Raw genomic sequence first — 19,475 nt, forward strand, 5'->3', positions numbered from 1 at the left:
ATGACTCCAGAAAAGCAATGGTACAGGGAAATTGTTTAGCGTCTTCTCTGATGACAGATCCTAAGCTCTATTTTTTGTGGTTTGAGGTTTTTGGGTAACATGATAAGGAGATTATTTGGCATCACCCTGCTGTTTATGCAGCATTGTTTTTGTAGTTCACAATAACATGGGGCAGACAAATTTCTCCTGGAAGGGAATAGAAACACAAGCAAATATCTTTGGGTTTTGTTCCCGGATGTTCCAAGTTGTAGCCTGGGTGGGAGAGGAGAATGGGAGGGAATGATATACAGGAATCCTCATTTTCCTTTCATTTTTCATTTTCACTCTGCTTTCCCAGTCTGAATACTGTGCTGGCAAGAGGTAGAGAGAGGATCCTATAGTGTTAACTCATCACTCTATGCACTTTCATTTCCCAGAAGAACCAAAAAGTTGTAGGGTGATGAAAATACCCATGCTTTCCAACCCAATCAAAACAGACTACATCACATATATTATTTGTTCCCTTCATCCTTCTAAAGAGTTAGGAGAATGATACTATATTTTCCTGGCAATTTCAGTTCTTCAAACTCTAGCTTTTTAGTCATTAAACACCTGAAAGATTATTTAAAATGTTGGTAAAACTTGCTTAGGAGCCATCTTCTTATTTTTTTGTGAGGTCAGGTTTAGGTCTAGAGGTTCAGTAGTAGAGTTTTGAAGACATCAGGGGCAGTGTCTGCAAAATAACTTTTGTTTGGATAATTATTTTCCCCTTTATTTGGTTTTCCTTTGGAATCTATTGAGGGTAGTAATCTCTTCTGTAGTCCCTTAGGGACTGTTGGGGAACCCTGGGAGTTGTTAATAACTACTCAAAGACAGCTCTTTATAGAGTGGAGCTTTTTGCATCATTCTTACATGTGAAAATTGCAAAGTTTCTGCTGAATTTAAAAAAAAGTACTATGTAAAATATTCAGGGAGACGATAAAACAGTAAGGTATTTATGTTTAGAGAAGTTCATTCAGTACTTCAATTTGGTGACTGGTTTCATGGGAAAAATTCAGCGGCATCATTTGCTTCATACTGCTTTATTTTAATCAATAACACATTTTCCCAAGGCCCTATTGCAAAATTTGTTCTTTAGGTTGTTATGTAAAATATTTTGTCTTAATTATCTCTATACATCCTACTTTTGGATAAAACTATTTTAAAGGACACAATTTAAATTTTTGTAAAAATTAAAGCCATACACCATACATTATAGTGGAAAGCCACTACAATACGAGCTGTATGGCTTTATTTAAAATTGAATATGAAAGCGTTTGATGACAAATCCTTAGTAATATTGGAATAATAATAGACCTAAAAGTTGTTTTTTTCTTCTTTTTTCCAATTCATCCAAACACTTATTTCCATGGAAGAAGGATATGGTTTTTTGTTGTTGTCGTGGGCAGGGAATGTGTTGGTCAACTCTGTAGTATATGCTCCCAAGCATCTAGTACAGTGCTTTGCACATAGTAGCACTTGATAAATGCCCTTGATCGATTGCTTTGTTAATTTAGGAATATTGAAAAGACTAGCCAAAGTTGATAAATCCCCACATTCCCACATTTCTCTTTTAAACCTGTCTCAATTTGTAAATTAATCTTATGCTAGTTAATAAGCTATTACCTGAAGGTTAGGCACACCTTCAAATTGTAGAGAGAAAAAAAGAAAAATACCTTGCCATCCTTCTTTCCTCCTCCATTTATTTCAATTCCTGTACTTGCTGAGTGAAGTTGAATATATCTAAAATATTGCAGAAAATTGAAGTTGTACATTGCAGTAGAATGTTCTTGTGATTATTTTTCCACCATAAAAATTGGAGCACAAAGCCCATTTCCTATGCTAAGCTCCTGTGGTAAACTGTATTTTGGGAAAGATGTAAAATTTTCCTTTTCGTGCCTTTTGGTGGGATGACAGAATGAGGAATGGTGACCTCAACAATGATTAAGTACAGTGTTAATATTTTACCTGTGCTAACGAAAAACACTGATCAAATTTCCCCCACCTCCTGAATGCGATCCCTTAAATTGGTATAGTTAGTCTCTGTTAGTCATCTCACAGAAAGATGAGTGTACCCTATGAGGCCAAATAGTATTGAGGGAGTCATCTGTTCATTCTCAGCCATGCATCCAAATGAGATGGAGATGTATTTTGTTGTGTGGATCACAAGGGTGCCGCAAAACAGTTCGCAAAAAAAAAACACCAAAAACAGAGTTAGTGCATTAATCATAACAACTAGAAAAAGAGTACTATAAAAAGCACAGGAAAAATTTCAGAAATGGGTTTTATTATATTTTATAGGCACCACTCACTCAACTCTGGGTGGGTTTTGATGCTCTAACGAAATTAAATCAAGATGATAATAATCATATACACGGTTTAAGCATCGAACCAACAGGCTGACATTCCCAAATAGCACCTCCTCCCTCGCCCTCAACCTTCCCGTCCCCTTTTTATTTTTGGGTTGTAGCTCTTGGTGTAGATGCTATGGTTTGAGAAGAGCCGCCTTCACTGGCTGGTTGTCAGTCAGGCTGGGTTGTCATGTGACTGCCTGTCTGTGCCTGCTGTACAGGTGAGAGGATGTTCTGCACAGCAAGTGTAGACAGGCAGACACGTGACAACTCCGTCCAGCCAGTCCCATGGTTCCATCAGAGTTCCTCTGCTCAGGGGCCGATACAATCGGTTTAGACCAATCCAGATTGGGGGACTTTTTTCTTTATTTTCTTTTATTTTTTTTTTTTTGGTAAGGAAGGGGAGGAAAACACACAACAAATTAAACCTTAAAACATTATGGAATTATGGAACAAGTATGACATTGGATTTTATTTTTTTTTTTTGCAAGTCAACATATACATTGGCTCTAAATGTACCAACGTGGATGTCACTAACAGAACACTTGTATTGAAAACTGGAAAAAAGGAGGGAAGAAGAAAAAAGACTAGACACATGGTTTATTTTTAAATCCAACTCATGCAACAGTTTGCCCACATGCACTCACAGTGCGAGTAATTGAACCAGATGTTTTTACTCTTCTTGTAAACAGTGGATATTTGAATGCTGAAGTTCAAGATAAAGATGTGTTTATACATGTCGTTTAGGAGAACAGGAATAACATTGCCTTGCCGCGAAAAAGAAAATTGTCGCATAGGTGGAAGAAGCCGCCTTTTCCGACGTGTCTCAAGAGCAGTGACTCTTTGGCAACTAAATAGGCCTTACTTTGGTATCTGACAGATTTACACTAGGACTTGCCAAAGGAACACATTTTACCAATATTTTGCTAAGCTCCAGCAAGTGATTTTAATTTCTTATTTCCCTTGAAATGCAAACTTTCCAAATCGATGCTCAAACCAAATAAAAGAGTGGCCTTGGGCTTAAATTATGATTCTTTCGATTAACTGCAGAGTATGCCATAAATCAAAAGTATGTAAACAAGCACTCTCTTCATAAATAGGGAAGTTGAAATGTATTTTGAAAATTGCTAGTGCTGCCCTTGTTTTCTTAACATAAAACAGGACCTTAGACCCCCAAAAGACCCTGTAATTTAAAATATGGTTTTTGAAAAACAAAACAACAAAACACTTTCGATTTTCTGCACTTCCAGCATGTGTGAAGTAGAATTTTCTTAAAAAAAACTATGCTGAATAACACTGCCATAAAACTCACTACATTCTATAACTCTTCTTAACATGTTTCCTTCTCTTTTTAAATGAAAAGCAAATCTCTCAACTATACAGTAAACAGGATTTATCATGTAAGGATCAGATTTCTCAAAGGCAAAGTAGAAAATTTTCAAGTGCTTTTTTAAAAAAAAGTTGTCTTTTTAAATATTAAAAAGTTCAAGTTCTTTTAGCTCTTGACCTGTGAAATTACTTAGCTCAAGGAGGCACATTTGTTAGTGACAGAATAGTTTTGAAATGTGTAAATTGCAATTTCCTACACACCTGGAAATTTGGTATTTAATGAGGTTTGTAAATTGTAAATAAATTGAATGTTCTTTATTTGTTAAAGTCCCAGTATAGTATTAGTGGTTCTGCCCCAGCACCAGCAAAATAAAAATGTTTCACAAAATTTTAAAGAAATGAATTTAGCCACCTTTTAAATTTTAACAATCTTGAAAGAAGTTAGAAGAACCAAGTACTATAAAATTTCATTTTGCCACAACCATGCACACAGCATTAGTTAAAGAGAACAAAAGGAATCATGGATTGATTAGTTCAATTTAGGTAATTTAAAAATAATGAAAGCCATTCAGCGTAGCTTGGCATTCTTTTTCCTTATTGCTAATTTCACTTGGATTAGCCTTTCACTTAGGTGAATGTTGCAGCCCTTCCCTCGCCTCCCCAAAAAAGAGGACCTATTGGAGATCCAGAAATATTTTGCCCTTCTGTACCATGAATGAAGCGCCTGAGAACCTGTAGCGCAATGTACTAAGTAGACATTTTCATAAACCATCCTAGTATAATGTAGAAAAATGACTGTAATTATTTTGCAGGAAACACTTTTTTTTTAAGGCAGAAGACAAATCGATATAGAGGTTTGTCCTTACATAAGTTTTATGATGTTTGGTCCACAGGTAGGATCCTGCAAGGGATAATTGGAATGCTTAATTTGCAATTGTATTTATGGGTTTAAAGATGTTTAAGTTCTCCTTCCTGACTTGTTGGTACAGAATGAATCTGACTTTCTAACACCTTTTTTTCCTATAGTTAAATAAAAACAAAATGAAATATTTCTTTTTATGTTAGGCTCTTAAAAGAAAGTTACCTATATTGATTTAATAAACTCCTTAGTGTAATGCTGGCCTTTTGATTCACTTCTTTGGATCACCTTTTGGAGCTTGTGTGTCTTGATCTTGAGAAAAGAAACATGAAAAAGATTTGAACTGTTTTAACTTCTTGAGCTGTATGTATACGTACAAAGCAGAACTATATTAAAGTTACCCTAAGAAACCGGCCTTTTCCGGTTAGGGTTAAGATTTGCTTCTTCATTTAGACTTACTTAGAACAATGGATAATGTTTTCTATCTAGAGGCCTCGTCATATAGGTGAACCTATATTTTCAGATAAGCTGCAGTACCAAGGCCCAGTGGCTTGAATTAAGAAGAGAATTTCCATCTTAAATCAGGAATTTCCTGTCTTTTGAGGGTGAAAGCCTGACCCTGATGTTATTTGAAGTTGAGTTTTCTAGGCGATATACTTGTAGTTAGAGCACTGCGGAAAGGAAGGAGAGTGGAGGTTGTACATTTTAAGGAGAAAAGAAGAAGGGTCATTCTTCTAGACAAGATATTACCTAACGGGGAATATTTTGTTGCAGTGTGATGGGGTCTAGCAGGAAATGAATGAATGGGTTCCTTTACCTTATTTTTCTACATTACCAAAGTGATCTCTTAGCTTCTCTTTCCTTATTTAATTTAAAACGCTCAGTCAGAAATGAAAAAAGCACTACAATCTAGAGTTTTCTGCTTAAGGCATTTCCCCACAGAGCCGAAATACTTGGGTGGTCTGAAAGAGGGAGATAGGGGTGAGTAGTATATTTTAGACCTTTTAAAATATAAACACATTAGCCAGGCCCGATATCCTGAATACCATGGATGAACTTCAAACTTAATGAGTTAAGGCATAAAAAAGATCAGCGGATTTCTTCCTCTGGTAAGCTGTGTTCCTTTGTTTCTGAGGCCTAGTGATTTCTTTTTTTGTATGCTACAAAAAATTAAGGGACCATTACATTGCTCTCTGAATTAAGGAACATTGTTCTTTAAATTAAAATTCTGAATCACCCCTCCTCCAAGATGGGAGAGAAAAATTCCCTTAAACATCTATATAATGTTACTCAACGGGCACTGCTGGCATCATAACTAAAAATGCATTTCATTTCTATGACGATAGTTGGTCCCTAATAATTCTCTTGTCTCTGGGAAGATGCTTTACTTGATTTTTCTCAGCTTGTACTCCCCACCAAATTTAAAGATTTGCAGTGCTGGTACTGTTGGTTAGTCAGGCTAGAAATTCATTCATACATTGTCTTCCAATAAAATATTTTATCTGCTTTTAAAGTCATCTCATCACCTTATATTTCACCTCCAAACTTTTGGCGGGAGGTGGAAATGTAGACAAGCTTAATGGTGTATTCCAACGAATGTATGCATGATATGTGCATTTACTAAGCCTCAACTACATTCAGTAGAGATTTATATTAAATAAAATGCCATAAAATTTGAAAACCCAATACCAACCCTCCTTTTGTTAAACCATTTGTAACAAAGGATAGGTTTTTAGAAATAAGTGGCTTTCTTCTCCCTGTGTATATTAGAATTTCCTTGCTATTTCTTGCCAACATATTCTTTCTCCTCTTATCTCTTCTTGCATATTTCAGTCTCCCTCCCTTTTAGTTAAATTCATGCTTAGGATGAAATTCCTTTCAGCCTCCAGATGAAAAGTAAGCAGGAGGAGAGTAAATAGACAGAGGAAGCATGGGGGTTAGCTTCCTAAAAACAGAGGTCATTTAATGTAAAGATTGACGCTCCTGATGGACCAGGGGTGAAACTACCCCATTCCCACATGCTAGTTAACTTCCTTTTCTAATTAAGAGAAGTAGTTTCTAGTTCTTTTCATTTTATAACAATAATGGCTTCACGAGATAGCATTCTAGTATTGGATCTGTTATTCACGTGGCTGTGAAGGAAGGAAATATTAGGGCCCAAATAAATTGCACAGTTAATTACCAAATATTCCAAGAAGTGGGTTTAATAGCAACTAGCACCTTGCCAATTGCAATTCTGATTTGGAAGTCAAAACTCGGTGTGATAGTTTTAGTAGTGTGGAAGATTCTAAAACCCAGACATCGTTTTTGGCCTCTCTAAAACCACCATAAAATAAATAAGATTTCCAGGATATAAAAAATGTTGATGATAAAAACCACTTTCACACAGTAGAGCGTAACAAATTAAGGAAATCTGAAAAAAAACACTGTAAAATTCTGTTATTCCTTTTTTCTCCTATAGTAATTGTCATGGCGGGCATTCCTAACTCTACATAAAAATGAGGTTTTCCAGACCCTGAAAATATTATTTGACTTGATAGTAAAAGTTCAGAAAAAAATGTTTTGCGCAATCATCAACGGTCAATATAGAAGTAACCATTTTAACAACAACATCACATCACTATTGTGTAATCTAACCAGAGGACACATCAAAAAAGGGAGGGAAAAATATACTTGATCTAGAAACCTTTGGGTGGGTAAGAGGAAGCATTAGAGACACATTCTCTCTACATGAGTTGCCTGATGGCCTATGTGGAAATATTAGTAGTAGGGTAATACTCCTGAAAGGATCATGGTATTCCAGAGCCCAGAGAGGAGGCAAATGAATTTTTTTTAGTTAAATGCATGGCAAATTCTGTCTATTTCTGAACTTAGATTCTCTAGGGGTATTTGTTAAGGTTCTAACGCACAAAAAGTATAGAAATTGTACAGCTATTCTAATTTCAAGGGTGCAAATGTCAGTTCATTATAGAAGAGTTTTGGGACCTTTTGGGGGACCTTTCCCCTTAGGGGTAGGGGGTTGGTATTAAGCTGCAGTAGTTTTGTTACCAGTGTTAACTTTAAGGGAGCTGAATCTGAAGTTCAGCTAGTATCATATTGCAGCCCAGACTTTCGGTATTATTCTCTCCATGGGGATTTCATTCAGCTTGAGGGCTCTCTTCCCTTCCACCCCCACCACCTCCCTCCTCTTCCTCTCCTTTCCAGGGCAGCTGGAAATTCACCAAAGAAAACTTCTGCATTCGTTTTCATATTCCTTTTTTATCATTGGGATTCTAGACAAAGTAACTTATCATTTGAAAGGCTCAGAGGAATAGCCGCAGTATAAAATATAGACAGGAGGGCTCAGCTGATGAGCAGCAATCAAATACTCCCTCATTCATCCTGCACAGATGTAGACTGAGGCGCTCAAAATTACTATTTTCATTTACTAAGTAGATTGCCCACTCAGTCCACTTGGTTTTGGTGGTCTTTTCAGGGCAAGTTCTTTCTACTTTCTATTCTCTTTCTACTTTTTAACTTTCTACTTTGCAAAAAAAAAATTGTCAAACTCTTTTTATTGTTAGTCACTTTTTATTACTATAATGTTTATATATGTTTCTTCATTTACATTTGCTCTAAGTAAATGTTAGAATATCTTCCCCCACAATTCCGTTTTTAGCAATATGATGACTAATCGAACTATTGTTTTTTTTCAGCAAGTTTCAGAAGTGTATTTCCCATCCCTCATTTTAGAAAATTTGAATGGGAACTACACTTTACATTTGGACTAAGCCAATCCAACCCAGAGGTGGTAAGAATTTTTACTCACACTTATTCTCCTCAGGTTTTTGCATCTTCAACTTAATTAAAAAAAAAACCTTCTAGATTATTCCTAAGTGATAATAGCAATTTACGATGATTTCACTTTGGAGGGGAAAATATTTTATTTTCTAAAATAAATGACCTTAAAATGTCCCAATCACATATATCTCCATAGACTTCCATAAAACACACATTTACCCCTCACTGAATAATATATATATATATGTACGTATATATATATACCTCTCCTTTTCTTGCAAACGTTTTAAGTAAACCATCAGAGCTCCATCTTTCTTGCGGCGATGATTGGAAGAACGAAGGGTCACCTAGGTTCGCCAGGTCATAGGCCAGGTGTTCTTCCAAAGTAGGCCTTACCCGAAGGTCTTCCCCAGCACAAGTCTGAAGTCCTCCTTTTCCAGTGTCCCTTTAGCGTTCCTTATTCCCTAGTGTGCAAAACCTGTGAAGAAAAATACTGGATATGAGATCTGAAAAAGGAGCAACAACTGTCTTCTCCTTGGCAATAGCAACTTGCGTCCCCCAAAAGTCCATTTCGCCGCTTTCCCTTGCCCAGTCTAACCAATGTGCAGACTACTGTACAACAGCATTGTCCTGAACAGGTAGTCTGAACACTGGGGCGACGGAGCAGGATCTCCGGACGCTTCTATTTATTTATTTTAAATCCTCTTTTAGTCTTTGGGAAAAGCTTCCCTTCCTGCATCGGGGTTTTTGCGCTCAGCTTTCCCTCGAACTCTGCAGCACTGACTGAAACACACTGAAGTGCTGTGATTTCCAGTCTTGACGTGGCACATTTGCAGCAGACTGGGGATCTGGCAATGAATTTAGGACCAGGAAAAGGGGGAGGGCTGGGTCTGAGAGTCCATATATGGGATGATGTCACCCTAGGGAGGTTTGGGTATGCACTGTGCCGCTGGAGAGACCGCTAGAATCGCCTGCTCTCAGACATGGGTCTGTGCATAAAATGGTACCAGATGTTTTAGTGTAATGTTAAGCAGTCATTTCATCTTCAGGCCAGATTTTTTTCCTCAACTGGGCAGGAAGTGGGCCCCAGTATGGAAAAGCTGTAAAAAGGAGTCAAGATGTACAGTTTGCTGCAGCCAACTGAAAGTGAGTTGATGTAGAAGCACAAATTTGCTGTTCACTTCATGCTGGAAAACTAATTTGAAGAAGGGTGGGGGAAAGAAAAAGGTTCTTTTCCTCTCCTCCTCTCCCCCTGCAACCCATCCAACCCCAAAAGTTGAATGCCCTAAGTCAGTACTCATTTGGAACCTTTTTGAGGCTTCTTGTGGCATTTTGTTTTGTGATATTTTACTCCCAGAAAAGGGCAAATCAGTTCATTTTCCCTCATTCCCTCCTCCTCCTCCTCCTCCTCCTCCTCCGTTGGAGCTGTCAGTGGCATGCAGGCCGCTCTAGACTTGAACAGTAATTATAGCTACTTCCTGAAAGTGAAGCCCCCATGAAAAGTCTGGAGAAATGTTCTTTGTCATGGCCTCTACATGAGTAATTAGTTCCACATGTGGCCTTCCTATTTCCCCTCAGCTATTTTGGCTGGCTGACGGAGTACTTTGCTATAGCTCAAGACTTAAAGAAGCTTTAAAGTTTTCATTTCGTGCATCCACTGTGAAAATAGCTATTTCTGGTGTCATAATAAATTGCTTCTGGTAGATTGGTGCCATTAAGCTGGGCACTGTTTTTCACCAGAACCGCTGACTCTGTTTTAATATTTTAATTTTGATAATACTAGATGGCATTATTCTACTGCTAAATTTTATCTTTGATAGTTAACAGATCTAGAGAAATCTGCCCCATGTGACTTGACCATAGATTTCAGATCTCTCCTCACCCTGGCATCCACTCTCACTCTTCTGTGGCTGCCTTTTGAACATTCAGAATGTGGCGACTTCTCTGCTTTTTCCTCTCCCCAAGACTTTTGATGAAAGTTCACATTTCCAAGGTATATCTAAATGAGTCGGCCTTTCGATTCAAAATGTTCAAAAGTTTCCAAGTAGTTCTTCATTACTAAACCCCATTCTTTTTTTAGAGAACTCTAAACATACAGGTTGCCTTTTTCTGCCTTCTTTCCAAAGAACCGTTTGATTTGAAAAAAAAAATCTACCCATTCTCATGTGTTTATTGGTCTGCGAAACTGCTTTGCTACATCATGAAATACTTTCTCCGAAATAAAAGAATCATCAAGAGTTACAAATGTCATTTATAAAAAAGTTTGTGTAGTTCAGAATTTCCCATAAATGCATTGGTGGTGGTAGGATATGGGTCTGTTTTTGAGGATTTAAGCACCGAATCATTTACGGTGTAAGAGTTAACTGCACTGTAGGTCAGGAAAAATATTTGAACCCCCAAATGGAAATGACACAGATAATTAAAATTAGAAAAGTCATTTCAAATAAACTAAATTACCTGTGGCTCTCTGCATATTACTAAAGGATTGATTAGCACAACATTTGAGCATAAAATTATTCCAGTTTTGCCCCATTCCTTTTTCCTTCTACTCCTGGTTCCACACTATTGGCAAAATGCAAGCAAAGTAAAATAGGGCAGAAAATCTTTCTCGGCAGTGAATCGCGACTCTGTCCCCAAAAGGTTTAAATGCCTAACCTTAAAGTTGCATGGGAAAGGGCAGAAGCTAGAACTAGTAAGTACTGGGAGTTGGGAAACTCGAGTTTTTGGTTTTGGTTCTGCCACAGATTTGTGTAACTCCCCAACCCACCCTGACCGCTCCTTTTTTTATTAATGGGAAATACTTGGAAATCTTTGGGGAAGGTAAATCAAAGGTGGCAATGGTAAACTGCTTCTCTGCACCTTGGTTTATGCATCTGTAAAATTGAGATAGTATCCGCTGCCTGTGTGGAGAGTGCTTTATGGTGCCTGAATGAAAGGGGCTGTGTATTGCAAATAGAAGGTTCACGAAGTAGTCATTCGCCACGAAGGTAGTAGGCAGCTGAATTTATACTGAGCTATGCCCTTTCTTTTCTTTTTAATGGAGCTCTCTGTAGAGAGGGCTGTAACAGGTTGGACCGATGCATATATCTTCGCACTCGTATGTTCATTCGGGTCTCTATGCCAATCTGGATTATGGGTTATCTCTTGGTCAAAATATGAATTCACATATGATCGTGGAATTGACGAAAGTTATCCCTTGTCTTCAGTGATTCTGTATCTGTAAATAATCTTGGACGTCAGTCTAGTTAAAAGCGCAAGACATGTTTTCTAGTTCTATACTTGTAAGTCGAACCTCTTATCCATCATCATTAGTAGGGTACCTACAGTGGGTTAGATGCTGCAAAACAAAGTAGCCCATGATGGTGATAGAGTTCCTAATCCAGAAGAATTTTATCTTCTAAGATTTATGCGTTATGGATGAGAGATACCTAGCCCAACGTACTCTTAAAGTAACCCTTAGGTTTCTACAGCCAAAATAAGGGAGATGGCTCTGTCATTCCATGAGCAATATTTGATGTGCTTTAATATACCAGTGAATGAAGAAGGTGAAAACCGTATTGGCAGTCTTCCCCCACAAAGGTGCATGCGATATGGTCCAAGTCAAAAACTCATTTGACAGTTGGATCCCGTTAAAACCATATTGGTTACATGCCTGCAAGCTTGTACGGATGCTCATTTGAGAGATTCTATTGTCTGGAGAAATACCTGCCTCCGATGGCGACAAGCAGTGATTGGTAGTTGGTTAAATCCAAGAACTTGAAGTCGTTGCATCTCCGTGTAAGACATATACTGTCAGACCCAAAGGACAAATTGATCTGGGCCCATGTTTCTTTTTTAGAAGAATAGAAGGGTGCTTGTCCAACCTGATGGTATAAGGCATTTACAATTCTTTAGAGATTCAGTCAAAGTTTAGCCTTTGTTGTTATCCAGTCTGGGAGGGCTATTTCCATTCTAGGCACTACACAAACTTCTGGGCCTACACCAGGATAATCAAATATTGAAGATAACCTGTGTTTTTCTTTAATTAAAAAAAAACCTTATCGTGGAACTAATATTTTAACAATTGCTCATGCCTAGTGCACTCCAGAATGTTCTTTGCAGCCCGGCATCAGGTTATATTATTCTTACTGGAATGCCAACATCAGGCCAACCATATTTACTTGCTTATTTTTGTCCTTCTAATCAGTTGGAGGCATCCTGGGTAGATATCTGACACATAATCCTGCGTGAAAAGCAGGATCTAATTTAGCTGTGTGTTTCCTTAGTTGCTTTTTTTCGATGCACGGTTGAGATACAAATCTAGCTGACATCAGTTCATTTACAAACTAGTGCAGATAGCGCCCACTTATGTCAGCATTATACTGAGTGGGGAATGCTGTTATTGCTCCTGAGTTTCCTTTTTTTCTCACCCTGAAATAGACTTCCACACTAAAACTCTGCCATCCTTTAATTTAATCCAAACGTTATGTGTTGCCCCATACGGATTCCCTCTCCTCCTCCTCCTCCTCCTCCTCCTCCTCCTCCTCCTCCTCCTCCTCCTCCTCCTCCTCCTCCTCCTCCTCCTCCTCCTCCTTCTCCTCCTCCACAGCTCAGCCCTGCCAAACAAATGATTTTCTTCAAGTCTCTGATTTTCCCTCAGCAGAGTTCTGCTGCATTGGAAATGATAATGTTGAGGAGAAACCCCACCAGAAATTAGACTTAGCATTTCTCTCAGTTCCCTAAAGTCCACAAAAAAACCCAATAAACACATTTTATGATACTTAAAAAACTTTTGCAAAAAAGCAAAGATTATAGAAGAGATCCATAACCAGGGATATTTTAAAATAATGTGTATACTTTCTAAAGGTGCTCCTTCCCCCAGGGATTTTCACGGCTGAGTTTTAAACTAGAAATCAAGTCTTACCGGAACATTAGATCTGTTTTGTACATTCTTCACATCAATTGAGAAAGATATTATTGCTTCTTTGGTGGGTTTTGTCTGGCAACATTTTGCACTGCAGCTATTTCTACATTTCAGTAACGTAATACACACGGAAGGCAAATCTTGAAAATCTTTGGCTCTGTCACATACCAGTCATAAAGCAGTAAATATGTGATTTATGTCTCGAGAGCAGTTTTTACAATAATGCCTGGAACCCTTTGGGGAGGGCAAGTGAAAGGGGGAGGCAGCAAATTGCTCCTGGCCTTTTCTGACAGGTTTCAAGTGAAAGTGACCAGGAATCCAGTCCACCGGCTGCCTCAACCCTCAAAAGCTAATGAGCGTCATCAGAATGCTATGCACTAATGTTCTCCAAGTGAATTCCATTTTGCAATCAGACTTTAAAAGCAACACTAGTCCACTCGCACAGGGGCTATGGGATGTCCCTCCAAGTTCCTCTTAACGCCTTTTGGCATCCAACAGAGCTTTTACTTTCTTAGTGTTGTTCCGAAATGGAAAGCGCGCATCTAATCTTTCAGCCTAAAAATTCAGTAGGTGCCATTTACATCAGTTAACTTTCAGCCACTATATGTGGGGGCACAGGAGTTACATGTCCTCTCTGGGGTTGCATATGGAACAAAAGCATTTTTCCTCTGGGAAAAATTGGGGAAGCTTAACTCTTTCACCCCCAATTTTTGAATTCATATGCAAAAATGCCATTTTAGAGGCTGATGACATAACTTGGTATGCCATTTGGAGCAATGTAAAGCTTTCAATCCCAACTTTTTCCTGATTGGTCTGCTTTGGTCATTTCCTATTCACGACGCATATCAAAGCTGGAAGACTTTGACATGAGGATTTGCAAATGTGTCAATCGATCAATGGTATTTACTAAGTGTTTAGGCAGAGCACTGTACTAGTAGCTTGGGAGAATATAATACATCAGAGTTGGTAGATCCATCCCCTGCCCACAATGAGCTTACACTGTGAGCCCATTGTTGGGCAGGGACTGTCTCTATCTGTTGCCGAATTGTACACTCCAAGCGCTTAATAAAGTGCTCTGCACATAGTAAGCGCTCAATAAATATGATTGAATGAATGAATGAGCTTACAGTCTAGATAAACGGTATTCTCTTAGGTTTTTAAATAGATTGTCACATAAGAGAATACCTCGCTGTCCTTTAGACTGTTAAAATCATGAGGTCCCCTCCTCCCTTCCCCAGTAGATTTTATATAAACAACTACATTTTCCTGCTCAACAATACTTTGGGGAAAAAAAATAGAGAATCTGGAATATAGGTAGAGAAAAGATGTTTTATACCACTTACATGTTTAAATTGATAAAGAAATTTTAAATGCATTTTTAGATACTTTTTAGATCTTAAAGTGTCTTTTTTACTTCACATCAGACTCAACTGATGGATCTTATATTGTCCTCTGTTTATTTGTACATGTTATAGTTGTCTGTTTTGACCCTTCTGACCCCTTCAAGACTTCAGTGACTGCCCTGACATTATGAGAACATGCACAAGCATATTTACTTACCCAGTATATTTTATATATATATATATATAAACATTGCCTAATGTGTTTACATGATTTAAATGTCCCTTATTGCAGATTGCTAACGTGAATCTTTTCCTCTTATAGAGCTTGTTCCTCCTTCTTGCACCCTGAATTACATTAATAATAATAATAATAATAATAATGTTGGTATTTGTTAAGCGCTTACTATGTGCCGAGCACTGTTCTAAGCGCTGGGGTAGACACAGGGGAATCAGGTTGTCCCACGTGGGGCTCACAGTCTTAATCCCCATTTTACAGATGAGGTAACTGAGGCACCGAGAAGTTAAGTGACTTGCCCAAAGTCACACAGCTGACAAGTGGCAGAGCTGGGATTCGAACCCATGACCTCTGACTCCAAAGCCCGTGCTCTTTCCACTGAGCCACGCTGCTTCTCTACATTACTAATAATAGGCAAAAACACTCATTCTTCCAAAACAAATTGCCATTGCACATATTTGCTTGTATTTTGTGTGCCCAGATATAATCTTGTAGTGGAGCAGCCTTGTCAAAAATAAAGTTTGTTAAAATGGGCCGTAGATGAAACTTTTTCAAATATTGCCATGTACGTAAACCAACTACATTTTCAAAAGATGATCCCAAATTTTAGTTACCTTTGTACCATTAGATTTTTCATAGCTAGAGTATGGGAAATGACTTGCAAAATCAGATAATGTTCATAACAATGACTCATGGTAATTTAAGTGCATTTTTAGTCCTGATTTGTTGCATTGATTAGTGGTGGACTCTTGCTAGAGATTTATAGGTATCTCATAGGGTTGGGTATAAAGTCATTTGTCAGCTGACCATGACGTAGCAGAAAGCGCAGAGGACCTGAGTTCTAATCCTGCCTCAGCCACTTAACTGGTGTGTGACAGTGGGGCTAGTCGCTTAATTGCGCTGTGCCTCCAGTTTTCTCATCTGTAAAATGGGGATTCTGATACCTGCTCCCCTTGCTGCTTAGACTGAGAGTCTCATGTCGGATAGGGACTCTGCCTGATCTGATTGTATGGTATCTACCCTGATGCTTAGTACTTGGCAAGAGTTATTATTGTTATCACTATTAAAATTGTTGATAGAGTCACTCTAGTAGTGATAGAGAAGTCACTGCTATCCCCACACTGATGACCATTCATTATTTACCTCCTGTCCTGTGTAATGGAGCATTTTTACACTTGAGAATGCTAGCACTTGGTACGAAAGGCCCCATTTTTTCTTCTACTAAACTGTCTTATTGGTATTTATTGAATCCTGACTGTTTGCAGAGCACTGGACTACCAGGAGAAGTTAGCCTTAGCTTTATTAGTGAATGAGAATTCAGCTTGCCTTCGGGACAGTGGCCAGTTTTTTCTAGAGTGCTACTAGATTTTGAAATGTGAATGCAGAGAGGACGGTTAGACTATCTGAAGCCACTTGACCTCTGTGTGAATGCATCCATGGTAAGTACCGGGCTCCTAGAATGCAACTTCTCCATCTAAAGGTTTGAAGCAATATCTACTACTGTGAAACTTGATTGCATCATTTTCAGTTCTCTGACAGAAAATTTGGGATTTATAAAATAGTCCTTCTGCCTTTCTTTGAAGGGGAGAACCTGCTTTTTTCTTATATGGGTGGGCATATGAATTCAACTTTGTAGAACCAGCAAAGGAGTTGTAAATCAATCGCCTCTTTGTTAGGATTGTTCTAGCCCTAAGCCCATGCAAGTCTGCTTTCCTGAACAAGTCTGCTTTCCTGAACCTTCTACTTCTTTCAAGATATGAAATAATGAAATATATTCCACTGCCGGTGGATAGTCTAGAGGTAATGGACGTGTTCCGTTCTTTTCACGGAACCCTAAGCCTGAACAGGGATTCACCTTCCTACTCTGAGCTTCCAGAAAATCAACTTCTCTTTACTTGTCCTCTTTGTTTTGCCTTAAGCTGGGAAGCTGGGGGAGTTGAAATTTATCTCTTGCTTCTTACTGTTGTGACAGGGGTAATTGTCATTTTCATTTTTTCTTTCAAATAACAAAACAATGAATATCTGCTGACCAGTCACGCTAAAGCTGTTTAAGATTGGTCTGTCAGAAGGGCCTGACTAAACTAAGGAGGTGGTTGTTATTTTGTTTGTGTTGGATTTGATTTCCGGTATGTACTTAGGAGGCGGCTTCCCCTGGATTCCATTTATGCGGAATTACCATGTTCTATTAATTAAAATGTGTTTGCTACAGCTTTTTGACTGAATATGCAGTGTTTCCTTGAGGTGTATCAGATTTCCATTCAAAACCAACACTCTGACTACACCCCCCTTCTCTCACTCAGTACGACAACCTTACCCAGCATGCAGTTCTTCGGTATGTCCTGGCAGACACATTTAACACAGATCAAGCTAACGGGGGTCAAAAATAAAGAATGCTCATCGTCCATTTTCTTTGACTGTTAATTCTGGGAGGATTAATATCTAAGTACGCATCGCACACTTGTGAGTGATTCTGCTCATTAAAATAACAAAGCCAAATATCCCAGTGACTAAAGCCGAAAGCATTTATGATTTAGCGTCGGAACATGTCTTTGGGAGGGAAAGTCCAACCACAGAGGACAGAGTCAGGGGAATTCTTCCCCTGCAACTTGAGCCGCTAAAAGTAACTGCCACTGAAAACCATAGACGCCGGCACATTTTTGGATCCAAGAGCTACCTTTAGCCGAGGCTGAAGGCGAAGTGCTGCACACATTCACTTTGGTACCTCATTCACTTTAGGGTGGTTTTAGTAAGAGTCGATGAAAAATCGCCAGGGCGTCCTTGCTCTAAATTCTCATGTGAGGAAGGATTTTTTCAGATGAGTGTCTTCTGGGAAACCACTGCCGGGAAAATATGGACGCCAAATGCACTTTACGATAGAAATCTGCTTTCCATTGAAATATTTTCTGCAGTGCATTTTGTGCTTGCAGGAAGAGGTTAAACCATTTAAAAATTAATTTTAAAGGATTAGAATTTGAAAAACTAGCCCAGTGAGTGAATGTTGGAATTCTAGTAATCTGATCCCACTGCATAAGATTTTATAAGAAAGAACAAAGTTTTGCCTTGGTCTCCTCTCTTCCATACCTCTGAAGAAGAAATGTGCGAGGAAAACATGTAATATTGTTTAGCTTTGTAATGACATTTTCTTTCTAAACTTTTGCCCATGTCCTCCCTGTGGCCTGGAACTGCCCCCTCATGTAGAACAGACTACCACTTTCCCCACCTTCAGAGCTTTATTAAAATCACATCTCCTCCAAGAGTCCTTCCCCAACTAAGCCCTCATTTCCTCTACTCCCACTCCCTTCTGCGTTGCCTTTACACTTGTATCTGTGCCCTTTAAGCAGTTGATATTCATCCCACCCTCAGGCCGGCAGCACTTGTGTACATATCTGTGATTTATTTTAATGCCTCTCTGCCCCCTATACTGTGAGCTCCCTGTGGACATGGAACTCTGTTGAATTTCACTCTTACGAGCACTCAGAATAGGGCCATGCACATTGTGAGCATTCAATAGATACCACTGATGGCTTCCTTATAATTAAGGAGGGGAAAAGAAGTTTCCTAGGCAAAAGTTTCTAGTTGTTGGTTCTAGACTAGAAATTGCTTCCTCCAACAGGAAATTTTTTTAAAAACATAGTTTCATTAAATTCCTTTTGAAAAATCATGTGTGAGTGTGAGGGGCGGCAGAGGACGAGTAGAGATTTTTGCATATGCCGCAAAATCTATTGTTTCAGACCTGTTTCGGTTTTCCATTTGAAAACCTTTTAAACACTTTATATTTGGCCCGGGAGATCCTTGAAAGATATTTCCTTTCCCCAAGTAAAAAATAGGTAGTAAAATAATCGAGTAGTGAGCATTTAAACTACATGTTCCAAATAAGTTATTTAACTTCAGCTAGGGCCCCTGCAGGTGCCCCAGAATGAAGTAATCGAAATGTTTTAATGTGGAACATAGTTTCCTATTTAGAGACATTCTCACAATACTTACTGAGTCCATTAGGTCATACTTGGGAACTTGGGGAAGCCTATGAGAGAAGCTCTACATTCCCTGGTTCAAGTCCAACTCGGTTGGACAGGGACTTTGAATAATGACTGTGTTAACCTCTAAGTAGCATCACCCTGTAGGTAAAGTATACTGTAGCATTTTTTCCTTGTGATCATCACTTTTGATATTAAAATGGTTTTTTGGAGGGGAGGGTAAAGGGGGGCAATAGTTAAATTATTTAAAAGCCAGTGAGTAGCAAGTGGCACCTTTCATTTCTGCAAGAATCCCACAACCATCCCAGAGATTCCATGGTCCCTGAAAATTCTATCTTTCAAATATGATCGCCAAGTAAATGTTGGTTCTCTTTGATAACTGAAAAATTCAGGGCATTTATTGTGGAAGGGAAAGTTTGCCACTGAATCTAATGTTCTGCACATATTCTTGTTCGAAGAAATTCATTAATTCAGTGGCATTTATGGAGTGCTTACTGTGTGCAGACCACTGTACTAAGCTCTTGGAAAGTACAATTCAACAACAGAGAGAGACAATCCCTACCCAACCAGGGGCTCACAGTCTAGAAGATATTTAAAGGTTACCTAAAATGGTCTCCGGTGGTTTTCTCTGAACTGAATGAATATCTCTTATCTCCTGACCCAAACTATTAAGGAATATGGTA

The 19,475-nt window shown here is 38.6% G+C and overlaps 1 protein-coding gene and 2 non-coding genes across 9 annotated transcripts in view; 1 reads left to right on the plus strand and 2 right to left on the minus strand.

The window, feature by feature from the left end:
* DNM3 (dynamin 3) overlaps nt 1–19,475 on the plus strand; it is a 328,780-nt gene that overhangs the window by 140,041 nt on the left and 169,264 nt on the right. The gene's annotated exons all lie outside the window — the stretch shown is intronic.
* Nucleotides 2,541–2,658, minus strand: MIR214 (microRNA mir-214). Its single transcript, NR_034846.1, has one exon. It is a non-coding gene; the product is annotated as a microRNA mir-214 (primary transcript).
* On the minus strand, nt 8,905–9,022 carry MIR199 (microRNA mir-199). Its single transcript, NR_034847.1, has one exon. It is a non-coding gene; the product is annotated as a microRNA mir-199 (primary transcript).

This window comes from Ornithorhynchus anatinus, chromosome 16 (genome assembly GCF_004115215.2).
Source record: "Ornithorhynchus anatinus isolate Pmale09 chromosome 16, mOrnAna1.pri.v4, whole genome shotgun sequence".
In the NCBI taxonomy this organism is placed as follows: domain Eukaryota; kingdom Metazoa; phylum Chordata; class Mammalia; order Monotremata; family Ornithorhynchidae; genus Ornithorhynchus; species Ornithorhynchus anatinus.